Raw genomic sequence first — 19,125 nt, forward strand, 5'->3', positions numbered from 1 at the left:
TTACAGTAGGGAAGCTAAAGGCATTTATACTTCAAGTACATGTACAAAGCCGTAACTCCGTATCATGAAGGTCCAGTATCAACTTTTACAGGATTGTTTTCTTGCTTTATAACCATTGGCTTTTGAATGATCTGCTAGTCAAGTGGCAAGGAAAAAGTGAATCCGAAGATATGGTGACGTTGCTATAGGAATAGGAATGTCTTCTAAGACTTAATGCTGTCTGTGCACTTTCTAGCTCTTTGCTGAAGGGTCTGGCCCTAGGTTAAGGCTGGCATTAGACACACGGAGTTATGTTTTCGAAATTTATCATCTCCTCTCTCAGGGCTCTCGGTGGCCTTCTGGTTTAGCTGGGGGCAGAGTTGCGTAATCACCATATAAAAAATCAAGCAGTACAATCTCCAGACCTCCTCCTCTTCTCCTGCCCCTGACTCAGTATTTTGATCTTGTGTCCCATTCTCTCCTGGCTCTTCCGGGTGACACAAGATACAGAAATAAGAAAGACTATCAGAAAGTTGGCATAGGCATAAGAGCAAGCATGGATCTGGAAATTTTTCCAAACATAAGGCTTAAGTCCCAGAAATGCTATGTATTAGCTGAAGGATCTTGGGTAAGTCATGTAACCTCACTAACCTCAGTTTTATCATCTATCAAATAAAGATGATAATAACATCTACCCATAGGGATTTTTGGAAAGAAGGAAGTAACACGTGGAAGGCACTTAATGCAGTGTCTCACATGTGACAAGCACTTAGCATATGGCAGGCACTGAAGTATTGTTATTAACATCCTCATCCTCTCATCCTCTTGTACACATGGCAAATGGTACACATCACGTATTCAAGTTTGAAGTTAGGGTAATGAGTTCATCCAGCCTTAGCTGGTACACATTGCATTTTAACAGGGGCCTTTGCCAGTGCCCATGCGTATGAGTTATGTGGTCTGGTCAGATGGGGGATGATGGAAGGAGAACTTGCATGAAATTTCTCATCATATGACATAAGAGGCTTCTAATTCTGCATTATCCAAGCCCTGCTATTTGTAACCAGTAATACATGTTCTGAGCCTGTCATTTATAAAGCGCTTCCTGTGTGCCAAGCACCGTGAAATAGATTACCACATTTAATACTTACATTAGCCTTTCATCCCCTTTTTACAGAGGAGGAAGCGGAGACTCAGAGACGCAGAGCAACCTGTCTGGGATCACAGGGCTAGCACATAGCTCCAACTGGGGGCTGAGTCTGCCAGACTCGCAGGGCTGGGCTAACCCTGCTCTGCTCTGACCTGACAGCCCCAGCACCACTGGAGTCTCAGAAACACACATTGTTCCAGATTCCGATATTAGGTCATCATGCAAATTGAGGTTAGGGGCTTTTTCTGAACACTGCAGTAGAATGGGAGTAGACAAAATACACATAGAAATGGATGGAGCATGTGATGTGTGCCAGGCACTATAAAAAGTGCTGGAACCAGAAAGATGAAAAGATGTGGTCCCTGCCTTCAAGGAGCTCACAGGCCAGGGAGGGCCCAAGGTGGAAATAAAATCATGACACAGTGTAAATGCCAGATTAGAGGAATGCAGGAGATGGTAGGAGCACAGACGAGGAGCACACATCAGACTGAGGGGTTAGGAACAGCTTTTTGGAAGAGGTGAAGGCTTAGCTGAGCTTTGAAGCGGAGGAAGGTTGTTGCCAACAAATGGTTGAGCTTGTGAAAATCCCTGAAAGCTAGACAGAGAGCAAGGCAAGGCAGGGACTGCAGAAGACGAGGCATGTAGAGGAGACCGGTGGGGTCTGAACTATGACGGGCTCTCGCCCTCATTCTATGGGAGTTGCTGGGAGGCCATGGAGGGAAATCGCCAGATATTTTTAAGGCACATGAAGAAACCCGAGAAACAATCAGGTATTCTCAGTATCTTCCTTTCCCTTAATTATTTCAAGGGGATAAAAAAGCTTTTTGGACACGGCAAAGGACTCTTCTGTGGTATGATTTGGGTTTCTGGGTGGCCGCTCTGCCTCTTGTATGGTGTTGAGAGATGTATGAAAGGCATCCGCCACAAGTCTCCTTCAATGGATTTCTGCACTTTGCTTGTTAGAAATTGATTCAGGGACTTCATTATGATGTCGCCAAGATGAATGGGGCAGTCGTGTTTTGGCTTAACGCTGCCAGAAGGAGGGAAAACAAGTTCTGTGGTGCCGCAGTTCAATCACGCTGCTTACAGAAGTAGGGCCATGAAAGGATGGAGGAGTGTGTCTTTGATACTAGAAACCCTGTAGCCCTGTTGGTGCTACAAGCGAATGCTTAAATTAAAGGTTGGAGCCAGCTTTCAAGTATTGACTGTCGAGCAAAAAGCTCAGCCCACACTCATGTACTTACTCAGGCTTGTTAAAATAAAAATACACTCTCGGCTGAGCTCGTGTCACAGCCAGTGTAATTATTACATTAAAGATGGTTGTTTGGATTAGAGTTGCTGTGGTACACATTTATTTAAAGATATGCTTGGTAATTTAGTACATGTTAGTCAGGACTCATGCCCAAACTGTGAAGAAGTATTCGTTGCCAGCTGCCTCTCAGGTTGCTTTTGTATTCAAGGTAAACACTTGAAACTTGGCAAATTGGTCCAGAATAGTGGTGATTTGACTTCCTTGCCCCTGGACCAGTGGCTTCACTCACGCAGCTCTCATCTCCTACCGAGGATGAAAATGGCATCAACCTCACTGGATTATTTTGAGGTTGTTAAATGAGGTAACACATTTCAGGTGGTTGGCCCATCAGTAAATGCTTCTTCATAAATATAGTTTTGTTATCTATATTATGTATCGATTTGTTTTTAAAAGGTAGGAGGGAGTATGACTAAAAAGCCACTCTTTTTTTTTTTTTTTCTTGCTGCCAATGGTAAAAGCAGGATGGTCCAGTTGTCTATAAGAGCCATGCATTTATTAAACCCTGTGGGTTATATTCCCTATATTTCTTATGGTTCACTGTACCCAGAGCATTCAAGTGTTTAGTAAAGCTGTAAAAGGTTAAGTTGTGAAAGGTTTTGCAAATATGAGGGATGATGCCCATTTTCTGGTAGGTTTCTTATGGGGTTCTTTCCCCCATGGTACACATTTCTGAGTGATTCTCCCTTCTTTGCCCTTTGCTGGCCATGTGAAATACAGGACCTCATCTTCTCCAACAAAAGAATCCACATTAAAGCCACTCACGGACCTGCTTTCTACATTTAAAGCTACTCAACTTTGCTATGTAATTGTAAGGCTCCCAAATTCAAAGCATGGCTATTGAGCAATGGATGAGGGTATACCTAGTATTTTTTCCATAGACTTATGGAATCTCATGCATGGAATTTAGATGTCAGGCCTCCCTGTCCTCATCTGGGAGTACTGGGATTCATGAGCTACTCCTCTGTGCTCTGCAGTATGTTCTGGTGTGTTTAAGGTAAGGTATTATTCTATTCACAAATCACCCTCACACCTTGTACTTTTTCATGGATTATTACTTTTTTAATGAGGTAACAGAAATGCAGTGAGGTCAATTTATATGTTGGCATAACATTCTAAAAAGTGAATTTTGATAACTTCCCAGCAGGGAAGAAAATTTTCATCGTAGAAAGTGACATAGCTAAATACAACAGTCCCATAGCTAGCTGGGCATTTTATAGACTATTAGACCTGTAAGAGACCTTAGCAGTCATCTAGTCCAATCTGCTAACTTTATAATCGGGTAGTTGGGAGATTAAACACCATGCCCAGGATCAGTTAGTGGCAGGGACTAAAATCAGGGGCCCCTCAGGCTTCTGTCACGATCTTTCCATAGTTCATGCTTCATCTAAGAGTGCCACAGAGAGCTCAGGTGTAATATTATGATACCAAAAAGTGCTGTCAGTGATGTCTTAGGCCTCTTTAACTCTCTTAAAAACTAGGCTATTCATTTCCATCAAAAGGTTTAATTGGCCTGCACAGTTATTTGTGTTTTCATAGAAAAGGGAAAAAACTAATTCTAGTTAAGAGTAACAGCACACAGAAGGACTCCATTATGCACTGGAGCTTTAATTTACTCTTTACAGGCACACACACACACACACACAGGAAACCACTTCAAATATACCATTACGATGAATTCAAACTGTGTCAGGGACATCAACAAAACAGTGTCCCTTCATGCTGAGTATTGTGAAAATGTATCCTTGTTGTTTGCTGTGGTCTCCTGTGGGAGGCACGTAAAAATTACTACACCCCCCGGGGAAAAAAAAAATAGCAAGCACAGTAAATAACAGCCTTCAGATAATACCGATGGGTAAACATTTCCAGAATTGATTATAGAAACTACTGTTGACAAGCCACTAGCAGGCAAAATGAGGAGAGAGGAAAAAAAAGAACTTTTATCTGCCATTCAACACTGGGCATACAAGGCAGGATACAGACAGGGTGAAATAGCTGATTAATATGGTAATGTACCTCATTGCACATGTAGGATCGTGAGACAGGCCTGAGTTATCTGGTCCAAGCCACTCCTGTTACCCCAGAGAAAACAGAAACTTGGAAAGGTTAAGTGGCTGGCCCAGCATCACACACTTAGCAGCAAAGCCAATTTTGGAACCTTGGTCTCTTGACTCTCAGTCTAGTGCTCCAACTACTGTACCGTGACCCTCGAATTGAATCTAGGATGGCACCTGTGTCAGGGGTACAAGATGAGGCTCATGGAAATTTATCCAAATGAATAGCTGTTTTAAAATCATCATTAAAACTGTCCATGGTCCAGGCGCAGTAGCTCACACCTGTAATCCCAGCACTTTGGGAGGCCAAGGTGAGCAGATTTCCTGAGCCCAGGAGTTCAAGACCATCCTGGGCAACATGGTGAAACCCTGTCTCTACAAAAAAATGCAAAATAATAATAATAATAATTATTATTATTATTAACTGGATATGGTGGCACACACTTATAGTCCCAGCTTCTCAGGAGACTGAGGTAGGAGGATAACCTGAGCCTGGGGAAGTCAAGTCTGCAGTAAGCTGTGATCATACCACTACCCTCCAGCCTGGGTGACAGAGCAAGACCTCGTCTCAGAAACACACACACACACACCCACCCCCACACAAAACAAAAATAATACTGTCCATGGTTTTAAGCATTCTCCTAAAGACAAAAACTTGTTAATATGGTACCGTATAAAATCTCAGTTTATCTTCACATCCAGAAAGGAAGGCATTTTTCGTGCACGTTTAGTTACTCAACAAATATTTATGAAGTGCCCGGGTTGTGTTTATGTCACCGACGGCCCATGATCGGCTATCTTCTCTCTTGTGTCTGAGTCAAATAAGCAGGGGGATTGTTGAATCTGTCCCCTCCACCTCCCTTCTGTCTAAGGATCTCATGCTCACATTGTCTTACTTTTCTCTAGTTTTTCCTATCCTTTTAATCTGATCTTTAAATGTCAGTCTCTGTTCTCATCTCGCTTTTTAACGAGTGTGGGTTTCTCGTGTTTATCTTGCTCTCCTTTTGCTGATGTATTTGCATCACTTTAGCTGCAGTTAATATCTGCTAAATCAAACCATATTGGCTTGAATAGCTTCCATTGATTTCTGAATACGAGAATGCTTCAGCTGCCTGGCCCTGCTCTCTGTACGTTCTTTGTCGCCAGTAGGTTTAACTTACTCAAAACCTTCCTTGTCTACATCCCTCTTTTACCCCTGTATTGTTCATCCTCCCCTGTTCAAGCCATTCAGCCTTTTGAGCTGTCGTTACTGTAAGGGAGTGACTGCTGTTTCATTTACTCATTATTTACTGAATTAGGAGACTGTCAGTTTTCTCTGCTGTTGCCCTGTTTCCCCTTTTAACTACCACCCTTCTGCCCAATTATCATGAGGACCAGAATCACTATTGTCATGAGCTAGCCTGTATTGAGCATTTACTACATATTTACTAAGCATCATTCAGAAGACTTGAATTATGTAAAAATGAGTCCTTTGGGTTTTTTCTTTTCTTTTTCTTTTTAAAGAGACAGGGTCTCACAGGCTGGAGTGCAATGTTGCGATCATAGCTCACTATAACCTGGAACTCCGGGGCTCAAGTGATCCTTCTGCCTCAGCCTCCCCAGTAGCTGGGGCTACAGGCATGTGACACCACACATGGCTATTCTTTTTTTAATTTTTTATAGAGATGGAGTCTCTCCATGTTGCCTAGGCTAGTCTCGAACTCTTAGGCTCAAGCAGTCCTCCCACCTTGGTGGTTTCTTTTGAGAAAGAGTACAAAATGAACAAGCCACTTTCGTTGATTAATTTAATTCAACCAATTTTCTATATATAATACCTCTGACCACAAAGAAATGATTAGATTCTAAATGCCAGAAGATGGAGGTGTGAAAAGACACTAACCACAAAAAGGCCTTTTGTAAACTGTATTATCAGCCTATTTTACACTCCAGGAAATGCCATAATCATGAGATTTTTTTTTTTTTTTTTAGTGCAAAACCATCTAAACTGAAATCCATATGAAAAATATCAAAACTATTCAGTCAACTTTTACCTACTTCACTTTGTCATTCAACAACTCCGTTCCTTCCTTGCAAAGCAAGGAAAAGTAAAAGAAGCTCTCAGGTGAGTGAGCTCTGGGTCAAGGCCTTTCGAGTGGAAGGACAGGAGGTCCTGGACCTTGGTCTGATGTGTTCCAGGATGTGTGTCTGGCCTGCTTCCTGCCTCCCAGTGATAGCAGCAGCAAGTCCTGGTCTCCCCAGTGAGATCTAGACTAGACTTCCCAGTGAGATCTAGACTAGACTTCCCAGTGAGATCTAGACTAGACTTCCCAGTGAGATCTAGGCTAGACTTCCCAGTGAGATCTAGGCTAGACTTCCCAGTGAGATCTAGGCTAGGCACAGTGAATCTAGGCTAGACTTCCCAGTGAGATCTAGGCTAGACTTCCCCAGTGCCTTGTGGGAGGAAAGAAGCCTTCCTTCCTCAGAAGCATTCTGACACCACACTGGGCCCAGGTTATGCAAACATGGAGGTGTGGGTCTTGAGAGTGTCATGAACATTTCTTTCTTTTTTCCTTAACTATATCAGCAGTAGTGAAGAAGTCTTCACTGCCATGCAGCCTCATGGAGGTGCTGAAGGTTCTCCCAGGTAGGAGAGGACTTTGGGCTTCTTTTGGCATCACTACCCTCAGGATGCCTGGCTGTTCCACCGTTCTGTGGGTGGGACAACCCTTGTCTGGCAGAACAGTAAGGTGCACAGGGGCAGAGGTAACAGCAGGAGACATAAGCATTGTCCTATCCATTTTCCAGCAGAGGACCACTCTCCTATCCAGAGCTTATTTTCCTGGAAACCATTCTCTCCGTAAAACAGTGGTTCTCAACTGGGGGCATTTTTGACCCCCAGGGAACATTTGTCAGTGTCTAGAGAGATTTTTTGATTAATACAATTAGAGAGGGCTATTAGCATCTAGTGGGTAGAGGCCAGGGATGCTGCTAAACATTCTACAGTGCCCATGACAGCCCCACAACAAAGAATTATCTCACCCAAAATGTCAATAGTGCCAAAGCTGAGAAACCCTGCCACAGAGCATGCTTTCTACCTTCTGTTCATCATAGGCCCCTTACATATGACATCTTCATTTTCATTTTCAACCCAAACACATTTTATTTAACACCACACAACTTCAGTTTTAAGTAAAGGAATAAATGGAAAACTTTATTGGCACGAGAAAGAAAAAAAAGGGAAAGTAATGCATTACCAAAAGAAGCTGGAGATAATCAGTATGTATGAACTTATGCAATGGTAGAATTATTCTTACTAATAAAAGAGGGTATCGGCTGGGCCTGGTGGCTCACACCTGTAATCCCAGCACTTTGAGAGGCCAAGGCAGGTGAATCACTTAAGACCAGGAGTTCCAGACTAGCCTGGCTAACATGGTGAAATCCTGTCTCTACTAAAAATACAAAAATTAGCTGGGTGCGGTGGTACATGCCTGTAGTCCCAGCTATTCGGGAGGCTGAGGCAGGAGAATCGCTTGAACCTGGGAGATGGAGGTTGCAGAAAGCCGAGATCACACCACTGCACGCCAGCCTGGGTGACAGACCAAGACTCAGTCTCAGAAAAAAAAAAATAATAATAATAATAAAAGAGGGTATCTCTCTAAAAGAAAAGGTGCAAACCCAAACATTTAGTGCCCCTAGGCAGATGGTATGAGTGTGGCAGGTAGAGGAGGCACTTGGACCATCGGATGGCACATATGCTTTGAAGAGGGAGCACCTCCCTTGGCTCTGTCGCCATTTGGAATAACTGGTCTATCATCACCAGGTCTTTGATTTTTTTTTTTTTAAGAGAATTATAAATCTGAACTTTAATGTGAAATTCCCTGGTTATTAATGGCTAGAAACATAATTTAAAAACTCACAGGCTAGCTTGTTATGGAAGCAGATTAATGGTTGTGGCTAGTTCATCTTTGTTAGTATCTTTATCGTTATTTAGATTGTGTGGTTGAACATTGGACAGATGGGCTCTCACATGTAATCTAAACAGACTCCTTTCTGTTCTGAAGGCTTAAGTCACCTAGAAAATAAGTCCAAACTCCTTAACAGAGTATTCAAGGCCTTTTAGGATTAGGTCTCGCCAACCTGGCGGCTACCCACTTTCCATCCTTATGTTGAGCCATTTGCTCCACTCTACCCTGCCTTTGAGCCTCTCTTTGAACACATCATGCATGTTCATGCTGGGACCTCTGCTTTGCTTTTCCTCACTCCCGTCGCCACTTTCACTGCCTAGGGAAATGTGATATTCATTCTCTGTGGCCCAAATCAAATGACAAATAATCTTCCCAAATTCCCTAAAAAAAAAAATGTGGTTTGGTATATTCTGTTATTATAATCTTTATAAGTTGCTACCATGTATTCATCTAGTCATCTCCCCAACCTCAAGTAATATATAAGACTTGGAGGCTAGGAACCCAACTTTATTGCTCTATTTTTCATATACACCTAGCTTTCAATAAATTTAAATCACCTTCTGCTTATCCATCCACCAATATGCACTGTGATTAACAAGGTAGTTTCTTCATTAACACCAAACTTTCCCTCTTCCCTTCCTATGACCAAGTTTTCAAAAAAAATTAAAATAACATTAAAATGTTACTAATGGCAAAAGGGAATTATTTTTTGAATCATCTATGATTTTTTGCTAAGAGAGAAAAAGTAAAACTTGAGTGATGAGTAATACTTATTAAACATTTGGAATAGCATTAAAATAAGTATTTTTACAGAGTTAAATATTTGCGTCTATACTTAGATATATAAATTACTATTCTTTGAACTTGATTTTGAACTCTGCTCTCCATAATTATAATAATCATAAGCTTATTTATATATAGGTGGGCTATATAGACATTAACCAATTAATCCTTGATCACATCACCTAATAGGAAGACTTTCCTTGATACCCTGTTTTTAGAGTGCACATGTAAGTGTATGTTAATTATAGACCTCTGTTATTAATTTGCATTATATTACCCAAATGCTTACTTAACAGTTTACCAGCATCAAGAGTGTAGGTGGGCAAGAAACTTGTATCAGAATTCACTTCTGTTCAAGCCAGGAGGTGAGTGACATTTACAAATCCGTCAAATCCCTGGCCTCGAATCCAAGGACTATTCATTTTCCTTAAGTGTTTAAGTGGTTCTTTGAGAGGATGTGTTGACTTTATCAATTCAGGCCATATCATAATTAGCTAATTTAAAAAAAAAAAAAAAACCAGGGGTGGTATCTATATATGTTTGTACCAAATTGAGTTTTTTTATTATCCTGGTTCTCTGTAGGTGATATGGCTAATAATTAAGTTATCCCCATTAGGTTATGCTTTTGGAAGCTGCTGTTACCTGCTGCCTATTCCATTAAAAACTACCTTTATCACTAATTTTAACATGAAACAGATCCATTTGGAGAAAAATCCATTATGAATGAGACAGAGTTGGCTGTTGAATAACATTGGTTTAGGCTCAAGTCCGGATATAAATGTGATATAGATAGGAAGATATTGGACAAATGCAATTTATTTCATTATTCAGCAACAAGGTATTCCAAATGTCTCTGCTAATGAATACATGAAAATAGATTACATATAATGTGCACACTGTGAGTCGCATTTGCAGAATTATTTTTGCCACCTCTAGCACTATCTGAAACCAACACTGAATAGCAATAGTACTTGAGCTTCTAGTTGCAAGAAAAAGCAACTTTAAAAATTAAAAATCAAAAATTTAAAAAGAAAAAAAGGAAATGTGTTATCTGGGGAATTTACCTTTATGGGAGAATTCTTGGGAAGATAGCAGTTTTCTCTCAATCCAATTGTGTTGTCCTCTGTTAAACCTCTGTTGTCCCTTAAAATCAGCCCACATGAAAAGAAGACAATGTTCTTCTTCAAAGCTCTGATGGATGACTTTAGAGACTGTTTCAGGAACACTCTGTCTTTTTGCTGAGATGTTGGTAGAATACAATAGATAACATTTACCGAGCTCACAGGGGGGTCGCTGCTTGCCCACAGCAGTTTGTAAGCTGTTGGTTGTGGCATTAAATTTAAATTTCCACAAAGTGAAGCAAAAATGTATAATAATGCTATTCTTGTACTGGTTGCAGGGTTTTAGTTCGGGCATTATGGGGGTATTGAGTTGTTTAAATATCAATACTTTTATGTTCTCATATAATTGTCTTAGAATAATCACTGTTTTGTGCTGATAAAATACTTTTAATCTAGGATTCTCGCAGATTCCCTATCCCCCACATATATTTGAGTGATAAACTTGTTGAAAGTTCAACATGTCAAGGATGACTTGCTCTAGCAAGCTGTAGTCTTCCCAGGCCCCCACCTTTCCTAGTTAGAGGATTGTCCTGATGAGACCAAAAGATCAGATTTAATACAGCGCAGCAGACTTAGAACACAGGAAAATAGTCTTTTGTCGCCTTCAGTTTACCCCTATCCTTAGCCACCTCTCTCGTAAGTGAAGGTAAAAGCAACTAGATGAGAGTGTGGATCATTCTCACCAAATTGCTATCACTGGCAGTGAAAAATGGCTCCAAAAGATGATCTTATTTGGTGGGCCAAATGTGAAGAGCATTATGTTAAGATAAAATCAGTAACAATTGCATCCTAAGATGCCATTTATTGCATTTTTTCTATATGCCAAACACTGGGCTAAACACTGAACAAGCATGATCACTTTTAACTTTCAACAACTCTGGGGATAACCCAGAATGGGGATAACCATTCTACAGAGGAGGGGAACTGAGGATCAAAGAGGTTAAAATTTTTGCACAAATTCACAGAGAAGCATGAGCTGGGATTTGAATTTAGGTGTCTCGTCCCAGAGCTTCTCAACCACGTCTCCACAGCCGTGCTGTATACCAATTGTAAGCATGCATATTTCTCAGTCTTTGGATTCATTATCTGGATATAAAATTCACAGACTAATAAAAAGAAGTATGTAGTGAGAAGTGTGCTCAAGCCAAGCAGCCCATGAAAGGCCGTACAATAGAGGGCAAAGTGAAAGCCACATGCAGGACTGTGGAATACTGTGGGGATGTTTCATACAATACTGAATGCCATGTTTGGTGGAAGACATTGCGTGAAAATAAATATGTAGGCCATCACTACCCGTGTGTGCTCTTGCTGTCATGGAGCAAACTTCCAGTGACCACCAAGAATGAACCACAGTGAACTAGAAGATGTGTCCTCTGATAAACAATGTCTGTGATGTAGCCACACAGGAAAAGCCTTGGTTTGAACCTCTGGGGAGCCCGTTTCCTAAGAGACTCTGGGGCACAACAATAAGAGCTGCTGTTTACTGAGAGTCTCCTGTCCCCCCAAGCACTGTAGCTATCTCAGTTTGGTTTTAGGTGGGTAAGATCCCCATGCTACAAATGAAGAAACTGATGCTCAAAGAAATTTCCCTAAGGTCAACCACATCAGTGGCAGAATTGGAACAGTAAGTGTTCTTGATGACTAAAATAGTTGGAAATACACATCAGGGCTAAAATCTCATGAAGGTTCCCTAATTAAATTCACAAGGTAGACTTTGCTTTGAAGTGAAGTGAGATACCTTCTAAATCCAAAGTCTGTTTAATATTTTCCACCATTAGAATAAATGCACACTTAAGCCAAAGTACAAGAAGAGGAATTCCATGTGGAAAACTGCAGGTGAGTCTAGTTAGGCCAAGAGGTATGAAAGGCTGGGGAGTTGTCTGGCATACCTGGTATTTGCACCATCAGCATCTTGCACTTAGTGGATGCTAAGCAAATATTTGTGATTTGTTTCAATAGCAGGGATGTTTGTCTGAATATTTAAATATTCACCCTAGTTTGGTTTTACTTTGGTAGACTGACTCCATGTTCACTCTGGCAGAATTTCAACTTATACGTGTCAGCCTTAAATAACAAGGTTCAGAAAATATGATAAAGTATAGCATTTATTTGAGCCCAAACTTGAGGATAGCCACCTGGGAGTACAGATTCAAGTTGCCTTGTACACTAGGATTAACAGCAGTTACAAGTGAATTTTTAAAGGAAAAAATAAGAGGCAGTTCCTAAATTGTTTACCAAGAATTTATATTTAAATAACATAAGCTATTGGCCAAGCACGGTGGCTCATGCCTATAATCTCAGCACTTTGAGAGTCTGAGGCAGGACAATTACTTAAGCCCAAGAGTTTGAGAGCAACCTGGGCAACATAGCAAGACCCCAATCTCTACAAAAAATTTAAAGCCAGGCACGGTCGCTCACGCCTGTAATCCCAGCACTTTGGAAGGCCAAGGCGGGTGGATCACGAGGTCAGGAGATCGAGACCATCCTGGCTAACACGGTGAAACCCCATCTCTACTAAAAAAAAAAAATACAAAAAGTTAGCTGGGTGTGGTAGCACACGCCTGTATTCCCAGCTACTTGGGACGCTGAGGTAGGAGAATTGCCTGAACCCAGGAGGCAGAGGTTGCAGTGAGCCAGGATAGAGCCAATGCACTCCAACCTGGGCGACAGAGCAAGACTCTGTCTCAAAACAAAAACAAACCTCCCCCCCCACCAAAAAATTTAAAAACTAGCTGGGCATATTGGCACATGCCTGTCGTCCCAGTTACTTGGGAAGCTGAGGGAAAAGGATTAGTGTGAGTCCAGGTCGAGGCTGCAGTTAGCTATGATCGTGCCATTGCACTCCAGCCTGGGTGACAGAGTGAGACTCTGTCTCAACAAAATTTTTGTAAACCAGCTGGGCGCGGTGGCTCATGCCTGTAATCCCAGCACTTTGGGAGACCAAGGTGGGCAGATCACCTGCGGTCGGGAGTTCAAGACCAGCCTGACCAACACGGTAAAACTAAAAATACAAAATTAGCCAGACGTGGTGGTGCACGCCTGTAATCCCAGCTACTCAGGAGGCTTGAGGCAGAAGAATCGCTTGAACCTGCGAGGCAGAGGTTGTGGTGAGCCGAGATCACGCCACTGTACTCCAGCCTGGGCATCAAGAGCAAAACTCTATCTCAAAAGAAAGAAAAAAATAATTTTTTTGTAAACCCATAAGCTATTGTTCTTTGTACCACAGATCCCAGTAACATGAAGATAATGGAGGCAGCATCTAGTGAGAAACCAACGGCTTTAAATAGTTCCCCACCACCACTCCTGCATGGGGGGAGCGTGACTGAAGTCCCATATCATGTCTCTCAGGGTGTGATAAATTTTGCATAACTCGTATAGCTCAAATGGTTCTGAGCTATTTTTCTTTTCTCAATGGATAAAGTTTTAGCCTGAGATGTACTTTCCTTCTGTGTTTCTTGACCCTTTTAAAAACTGTATTGGTATTTTGCAATTCAGAATCTATTACATTATGGAAGGGGGTCCAAAAACCTTGAGAGCCATCTTGTAGTTAAAGCATCTTCCTCACGTGTTCCTGGATCTACAACATGGGATAAAATTCTTACGTTAGTTTCAGAGTTAAAGAGTTTAACTTTTTTTTTATTGCTTTCTTGTCATCACAATTACAATTACGCCTCATTATTTATTATTATTTTGCATTCTCCAATATTTAAAAAAACACAATTTAAAACTTCCCATGTATAAAAACACTTACATTTTAAAACATCACTGCCAGCATGTGTGTGTGCTCATGTGTGAGTACAGATGTGTATAGACAGACATGTACATTTTTAAAGACTTAGTTGTCTCTGCAGTGAAGACAATATGTTTTATTTTTTGTTCCTTATACTTCTCTGTATTTTCTATATTTGCTTCAATAAGCTGGTGTAACTTTTAATTTTTTTAATTAAAAAAATTTTTAGCCTAAAATTACACTTAAACATTAGCAGCTGCTGCTGGGGAAAGATGGACAAATTGCCCAGGCAGCCACATTAGAAGAAGAAAGCCATTTGAGTACAGTTAGGTACTTATTTTTATTGAGACAGCATCTTGCTGTGTCACCCAGGGTTTTGCTCTGTTGCCACAGCTCACTGCAGCCATGACCCAGGCTCAAGTGATCCTCCCACCTCAGGCCCCTCTCCCCGGCCAGTAGCTAAGACTACAGGCAGGCACAGACTGGCACCACCACACTCGGCTAATTTTTTTTTTTTTTTTTTGAGGCAGGGTCTCACTATGTTGTCCAGGCTGGTCTTGAACTCCTGAGCTCAAGTGATCCTCTCACCTTGGCTTCCTAAAGTGCTGGGATTACAGACAAGTCATGGCAGCTGGCTGAGTACAGTTATTCAGCATAAGCATAACAAAAACAGAATAGTAGCCCAGTTCCTGTGTTAATGAAATAGTAAGGGTGTAACTAGGGCAAGCTGGCCCTGTTTATGTCACATGAATTTGTTATAGAAAGCACTCTTGAGAACACAAACAAAAGAAAAAATTTTAGAAACATACTCACATTTTAATATAAAATGGACTGTGTTTTGTGGCTCTCTGATAATTTTCAACATCAGTCTCCTTAAGAAGGGAGTCAGATGTTCTGGAGAGATCCAAATATAATACAGTCTCATAGGGAACAAAATAAGGAGTTGCCGTGATAAACTTTTTGCTTTGCCAGGTGTGTACTACAATGATTGGTTGACATCATCCAAAAATGAACTAAAATCACAAATTCATTTTCACAGATTTCTTGTTAGAACTTATGTTGTTTCCTTAAGAAAATGCAACTATATTAACTCTTGGCTATTGCAATCAAGAATAAAACAGTCAAGGGGAAAAAAAAACAATGGCCAAATTTATAAAGTTATGTGTATTTGGCTTTGAAATATTTTTGGAACGTGACATTGGCCTTGCTTAGGTAAATAATCAATTTGCCATGTCTTATAACATATCTTTTTGAAGGCATTGAGAAGAGATCGAGAAACACTCAAACTGAATGTACTTGTGATAATTATCAAGCCGTAATGCAAATAACAGAAAGGTGATTGTCCTATTCCCTGCATGACATCTTTCTCTTGGTAATTTGAAGAACAGGGTCTTTCAATTACCTTTTTTGCCTTCCTACTACAGCAATAGCTCACCTGTGATGAATCTGTCCTCTCGCAACCTTCGCTGTCACAAACCATCTGAGAAGTTAGGAAGTCAGCAAATAGGCCTTTAGGTTGCCAAAACAGAATCCCAAAGTTCAAGCACTACAGTGCATGCACTTGATTTCAGAGAAAATCTCTTTAGACCCAGTACATCCTATTTATAATTGGTTTTTACACAAGCTTAGTTAACTGGTTGGGTTCCAAGACATAGCTAATTCTAAGACAAAATATTAATTACAAGTAGAGGGAGGGCCTCATAAGATCTAGCATATGACTACAGAAAGAAGGAAAACAATAGATGAAGGAGGAAGAAAAAACATAAAAAGGAAAACAACCAGGGCACTTAGTGTTGGGCCAAAATGTCATATAAATCTTAGAAGGCCTTCAGAGCATTATAGCGTAAACAATAGTTTAATACTTTTTTCATAAGTGTCTAGTAGATTTTTTTGAGAAGAGTAAAATACTCTTTATTTGGTATTACACTTTGGTGTGTAATATTAAATTTCTTTATTTGATTTTTATTAGATTTTGTTATTTATAAGATTTTATTATTTATAAAGTATATTTGATATTACAGTACATGCCAAAGTGTAATATCAAATAAAAAATATTTAACTCTTCTCAACTATCACACTTTAGTGTACAATATCACTCTAAATATTGCACTTCTCTAAAGTCTACACTAAAATACCTTTCTATAAGTAAAGGAAACCATTTTAGATACAGGGAATTCTAATTAGATTGGCATAGTCAAAGCCAAAAATATAAAGTAGACATTGCTACCTTATCTTCAGCCCTTGCCTGTAAGAGGCAAAAGAACACAAAATACAGGTGACTCTTGCTTGATTCTGAGACAGTGAAGGAATTTCCCCAGTATTTAAATATATTCACATAACTAGTTATATAAATCTAAACATAAAACCAGTTTCCAATAGGTTTTAAGGTGGTATTCATCTTTATGAAAAGTTGAACATTACTAATGAAGTCCAACCATATCTTCAGAAGGGGGAAACAGTGACAGCAGTTACTGAATCAAAATTACTATCAAAATTCAAAGAAACATCGAACATACTCATTTAACCACAATCCAGTCTTAGTTAACAGGACTGCCCAACAAAAATATTCTGTCAGATGTTAATGATCTGAATTCTGGTATATGAGATCTATTAAATCATGGTACACATTAAAAAGTCATGAGATGTTCCTGTTTTGTAATAAACAAGACAGTGGCCAACTAATTAATGCTCGTTAGTTTTTTTGAGATAGGCTATCAAGTCTGCCCTTTCTGCTTTCTTCTTAATGCTAGTGAAGATCAATTTTGTTCCAGGGATGAACTTTTTGGGATTCTTCAAATACTCCATCAGTGTTTCCTGTCCCCAGGTGATGCTTTTGTTTTCACTGGCATCTGTGTAAGTGAATCCAAAGGCCTGAGCTGTCCTCTGTCCAGAGACCATGGAGATGTGGCCCAGTCTTGTGTTTGCCTCCCTTTCCCACAGTGTGGCACTGGGCATACTTCTAGACAAAAATCTTGCTTTTCTCAACATCACCCATATTTAATTCTCTCTTTCGTCATTGGCACTACTAAGGTTCCCATTCAGAGGCTAGACATCCTGCTCTCCAAATTTCTAATAAATTTTAAAATAAAATTTCTGATGACTGTTTATCATCAGGAAAGTAAATTCTATTCAAAATTCTCTAAAAAGAAGAGAAATATGTCATAATTTAGAAATGTTCCTTTAAAAATATTTATGATAACTGCCGTCTTTGTTTTCATGTGTTTACTTGGATAAAAATCCAGCTATTTGGATATTCAGCTATCCCAATTACTTACTAAAGCTCTAATCAGCTGAGATTCATTGCTATTTGCTCTGGTGATGTTCTAAAATACATGATCACAGAGATTTCTGAAGTTCGGATTTACTTCATTATATTCTTTGAGAGAACTATCCAGAGAGTAACTTCTATTTCCAGTTTGCAGAATGTTTCTCTTGTAGCCCAAGGGAATGAATGTGTTCCTTATGAATACAGGTAGACTTGACCAACTGGAGGACCAAGTACAGAATTTCCTATGTTTATAATGTCTCCATCCCAGAGTTTGTAACAGTTCATTATGGTTATTTAAACTCAAGCAAGGCTGAACTTGTATCTCATTACATAATAGTACAAAGTAACTCAGCCAAAACTTTGTGTTCACTCCCCTGGCCTTTTTTGTCTTGTAACCACCACCTCTGTGATTTTTGCTGCTTCCAAATAAAGGCCAAACCACATGTGTCATCTTCTACATCCTCTTGTAGTGCCAGAAAGCCCCACTCTCTAGTTCTCCGATAACCATAACAGTTGTGAGCATTCTAGATCTTATTTAACTTAAGACAGTGGGTTAATTTTAGGTATGACTATAGAGGGATAATGCAAATTCTTTCACAGCAACTTGAAGTTCAGCCTTCACAGAAGCAGAGAGTACTACAGGTGGCAGAAAGTTATTCCTGCCAGCAAATAGTAGTAGAAGTTTCTTTAGAACAAAAGGAGAAAAAGACACATCCAGTCTCAGTGGGATTAAATTAGACAGTGGGAGTTGGCTACCTAAACAGTACTTTTTTGGGTACTTATTGCTGCTGAAGCGTTTGGGGATGTACTGTGCATAAATACATGATCTGATAAATCTTTTCCTTCTCCTTTATCACTGGATTGGGGTGGACAAACAAGTGTTCCTCGAGGCAAAATGGCAAGCCACTGTATTCACAAAAGGAAGATAAGGAAGTACAAACTAGATACATGAATGGTGAGGGGAAACATCTATTGTAATTTGCAAGGTTTCTTCATTTACGAAGGCTTTTAGGAAGAAGTGAGGTTTGAATCAAAGATGGAGCCTCCCGCAGAACCTGAAATGATGAAGAGAAAGGGGAAGCCGTGAACTTCCAGGCACAGAGGATCTCTTTCCTGGCCAATAGACTCATGAAACAGGGTTATACCTCTTTTATCACAAAAGATGCCGCCTTTGGGTTATGGTCCACAGGCACATTCCCCAGTCAATGACAGTATCTTCACCTGCAGAGTGAACACGAGAACTGAGAAAATAGCCTGGACACTCAGAATAGGAAAAACACTTCCCTAAAATATTTAGACAAGTAATACAAAGTTTATTTTAGGTAGCTGCCTTAGTTCTCTGCTTTTACATGACGTGTTCAAAAAAGAGAAGAGGCGGGATAGAAATGGGGTGGAGGTGAGAATAAACGGCTTAAATTCAGAAGTTGTCAAGCCAGATTTTTCTCCTGCCTGTTTCTATTTATGAAACTTTGCACAGCACCCTCAATTTTGAGGGTAGATTTAGAATGTATTTTCACTTGGCGATGGGGAACACAGATCCCCTTGTCCACAATTGGGTGGGTTTACAAGAAGAGAAAGCATGAAATAAAGATGAGAGAGACACCCAGGATGAGATCCGGTTTTTCCTAAACACTCACCTGAAATGCCAGACACTCCAAAAGCTTCTGCATTTACAGAGAGTGAGAAATCTCTCTGCTGTCTGTGCTTCATTGGAAAGTAGAGGGACTATTGCTCTTTCAAGTGGGGGAGATTTGTGTAACAGAAAGAAACAGCAGAAAATAGGTCAG

The 19,125-nt window shown here is 40.2% G+C and overlaps 1 protein-coding gene and 1 long non-coding RNA gene across 4 annotated transcripts in view; one reads left to right on the forward strand and one right to left on the reverse strand.

Moving 5' to 3' along the window:
* RORA (RAR related orphan receptor A) overlaps positions 1 to 19,125 on the forward strand; it is a 739,218-nt gene that overhangs the window by 650,897 nt on the left and 69,196 nt on the right. The window lies entirely within an intron of this gene.
* Positions 13,622 to 19,125, reverse strand: part of LOC108587064 — a 74,461-nt gene continuing 68,957 nt past the window's right edge. For both annotated transcript variants that reach the window (XR_004185430.1, XR_004185429.1), the window contains one exon: positions 13,622 to 18,559. This is a non-coding gene — a long non-coding RNA (uncharacterized LOC108587064). The remainder of the gene's footprint in view (positions 18,560 to 19,125) is intronic.

Source organism: Papio anubis, chromosome 7 (assembly GCF_008728515.1).
Source record: "Papio anubis isolate 15944 chromosome 7, Panubis1.0, whole genome shotgun sequence".
Classification (NCBI taxonomy): domain Eukaryota; kingdom Metazoa; phylum Chordata; class Mammalia; order Primates; family Cercopithecidae; genus Papio; species Papio anubis.